This window comes from Cherax quadricarinatus, chromosome 7 (genome assembly GCF_038502225.1).
Source record: "Cherax quadricarinatus isolate ZL_2023a chromosome 7, ASM3850222v1, whole genome shotgun sequence".
Taxonomy (NCBI): domain Eukaryota; kingdom Metazoa; phylum Arthropoda; class Malacostraca; order Decapoda; family Parastacidae; genus Cherax; species Cherax quadricarinatus.
The window spans coordinates 57,862,722-57,866,736 of NC_091298.1; positions in this window are offsets into that span (position 1 = coordinate 57,862,722).

The window sequence follows — 4,015 nt, forward strand, 5'->3', positions numbered from 1 at the left end:
ACACCATTACTCCGAAAGCATCAGCGATCAACTGCCTGAGGTTTTAACCTGCCTTTGGTTGCAATCAGATGCAGGCATGTGACGAATCCTTTGTAGACACTGATTGGTGCTCGCTGAAGGTTACGTCACTATAGCGTCATCATGTGAGGACCAGTGGCAATAAGCAAAAAAAAAAAAAAAAATACAATGGAAAATCGGAGCCAGATGTTAGTGTGTTCCAAAAAAAAAAGTTAGAAAATTGTGGGTTAGGTGTTCTAACACGATTACATGTTTTGTTATATACACACTAGAGACACATGCTGAAGGAAAACAAATCCTTCTCAAACAGTTGCTAACATTTTTTTTCTTTGAATATAAAGTTTGTTGATAATAATACGAAAGACCAGTCTAACATTTTCTTTACAAAAACATGTCAACACTAGCCTGATACAGATTATAATAAATCTTATTTTTGTCTTAACGTGGGATAGCTAATACGATCACCTCGCTGGAAGAAACTCGGGATTAAAAATATGACAAATCTCAATAGATTATAATTTCTGTAGGCCGCTCAAGGGTGGTTCTTACTGGAGAGTGAATCTTGGTCCAGGAAATTTGTTCTGTTCTCTCTTTCCCTGAATCGCAGCTGCTGGCCTAACATTCCCCAGGCATTGAATGACTCGTATTAATGTTGCTAGAATTACCCACAGTATGTTAGGTAAAATGACACAAGTGCGAGTAATGTGACATTTTATTGTAGCAACGTTTCGCTCTCCAGGAGCTTTATCAAGTCGTTACGGCTTGATAAAGCTCCTGGAGAGCAAAACTGTGACTCCTAAGGTTTTAACGCTTCTCCCACAAATGTAATAATATTTTGCCCCGGAATACTGTGCATACATGTTAATGTATATTTATGTATGATTTGAATTATCATTATTATTCCGTTAACTATAAAGATAATTTTACATTGTTTAAAAACCTTCAATAATTACATTAGGAGTATGAATATTATTGGTATATTGAGGCGATAAATTATGAAGATTTAACCTTGTATAACCTAGCCAAGACTTGTAATATTCTGTGCATTAGGTAAATGAGTTAAGAATCCATAGGGGAATATAACTATGTGCCGAATAATCCGGAAAAATCAAGTGTATTTGAGTCAGACAGCTGGAGCTTAACCCATAACACGAGACCTATAATCTGGTGCGGCCCGGCGAATGTGTTGTCCCGCATGGCTGCTGCTGCTGTTTTTTTTTTTTCTAATGCTGCTGTTGCTGTTGAGTCCATGCCTTAAATTTCACTCAGACCACGAGTCCATCACGGGTAAGTGGTCGCTGTTGTTATGGTCTTCCAACGTGACAATCAGACCACTGAGTCGCTTACAAGCAAGTCGGTGGTCGCTGCTGCCGATATCCACCATTGTAACACTCACCACTGAGTCAATTTGTAAGCTGTTGTCGTGGTCCACCATTGTGGCACTCAGAACACTGGGTACAGTATGTAAGTTGCTGCCGTGGTCCACCAATGTGACAGAATGCAGTCCAAGCTGCTGTTATGGTCCACAATTGTAACACCACTGAGTCCAAGCTGTAAGCTGCTAACGTGGTTGATAGACGAGGTGTTGCTGTATATTCATGTAGGTCCGCCAGAAGGGGTCCTGGCTCGGATCTTCTCCATGTGGTGACCTGGCAGTGGCTCTCGAAGGTGTCAGTGTGTGTAAACGTGATGTACCGTTTACAGCCCTATGGTAGAAGCACGGTGAGCATTCTTGTCAAGTGTAGCACCGCTTACAGCACTATGGTAGGGGCAGCCCTATGACAAGGTCACGGTGAGTCTTCTTCAGGACAAGTTGAGTATCGTTTACAGCCCTTTGACAAAAGCACGGTGAATCTTTCGATTCCATTTGAGCTATTCCTGGCACTCAGGCCACAGCCCGAGTGTCAGAACGACACAGGAGATTCTATGTGGGTGTGTTGAACACTTGACGTCTGAGAGGCAGCCAGCCATGGTAGCGTAACCAGTGAACGGCTCAAGACAGACCTGTGTCAGGCGAGTTTTCTCTGGAGAATAAACCTACAACTTTATTTTCTCATGAATTACTTCATCACGGTAAAACTTAAGCATACTTGGGATTTTTTTCGTATTTCCATATTACCAACAGCCTGACTAATCAGCGATCGGTCCGCGATTAGCGGACGGAGGCTTGAGTCTGCAGCACTCCTTGCTTTGAATGACCCCCACGGGTTTGGAGGTTCACATTATTAGTAGTTAATAGTAATGATCCAGTTATTTGAGAAAACAATTCCCTTCCCGAGTGCTTTATTACTACACATTAATGGGGAAGCGCTAAACCAGTAGGGGCCATACAGCGCCTGGGGAATGGGAGAAATTCAAGTTTAATCCGAGGAAGAAGGTTGTTCCAGTTCCTTTCATCGAGAGCACAGTTTGAAGCTTTAAAACAAACCAGAAGTTATTTGTTTGCCTGGAGTAACTGGAGGATGCTGCTTCTGATCGGCTTCAAACTTTCATTTTTTGTGGTTTACACTGAGAAAAATTCAGATGTAGGTTTCAGTTTGCTAATTTTGTTAAGAAATTGACGTATTATTGCTTACGTGGTATTGCTTGAGAATACTTCATATTAGCTGTGAACTTTTAAATCTGATGCATCGTCTTTAGAGGAAGGTTTATTATTTTTTTTTTTGGGCGGACTTTACAAGTGAGTTTTGTTTCCTTCTGGAATACAAAGAAATTGTTGAATAATTTTTACTTGATTCCCATTTGTTGTTAAGGAGATAATTTTTATCTGCACGTTAAGAGACCATACAATAAGTGTCAGGGGCCCGAGACTGTTCAACTGCCTCCCAGCACACATAAGGGGGATTACCAACAGACCCCTGGCAGTCTTCAAGCTGGCACTGGACAAGCACCTAAAGTCAGTTCCTGATCAGCCGGGCTGTGGCTCGTACGTTGGTTTGCGTGCAGCCAGCAGCAACAGCCTGGTTGATCAGGCGCTGATCCACCAGGAGGCCTGGTCACAGACCGGGCCGCGGGGGCGTTGACCCCCGAAACTCTCTCCAGGTACTCCAGGTAATAGTTGAAATATTTAATAATTCAAATATTTAATAATAATTTTATATCAGCAAGTACATGTACAAGGTATACAGACCACAACCGACATCAATAATATACTACTATATAGAAAGCCACTTGTTATGCTGAGCATTTCTGGCAGATTTTGTTAGTTTTGTCCCAGGATGCGACCCACACCAGTCCACTAACACCAAGGTACCCATTTTACTGATGGGGAACATTAACATCCGGTGTAAGGAAAAACGCCCAATGTTTCTACCCTCGCCGGGAATCGAACCTGGACATCACCGTGTGAAGCGAGAGCTTTAACCACCAGGCCACGGGGCCTGTTACGTTCTAGCATATTTCCTGGCATACCACACTAACTATTGTGAATGTGTAGTAAAATACTTTTATATTTCTATGATAAACAACGGAGACCAATACTCTGAAAAATATTCTCATAAGCTTTCAGTCTTTTGTTAGCAAGTAAATTTCTATGGAAATCGTCTACCAAGTTTGAGCGAGCTTCATATTTGTGACTGGGTTAACCCAGTAGTTTTAGCGTTTATTATAATAATTTGACTTTCCGGACAGCGTCGTGTGAGGGCATTTACTATCTTCAGCTAGCATTTTTACTGCTGAATTGTATGCTATTCTTGCAGCACTTATTCGTATCGCATCTATGCCTGTGTCATCATTTGTGGTTGTCTCAACTCCCTTAAGTGCTCTACAGGCTATACGGAAATTTGACGCACCTCACCCCCTAGTTCTCCGTATCCAACTTTGGCTACGCCGTATCTCTACCAAGCATAAAGATATTGTTTTTTGTTGGGTCCCTGGTCATGCTGACGTACAGGGCAATGAACAGACAGACACTGCTGTGTGGTCAGCAGTACATGACCTACCAATTTCATATAGAGGTGTTCCATTTCCAGACTATTTTGCTGTAATAGCTACCCAC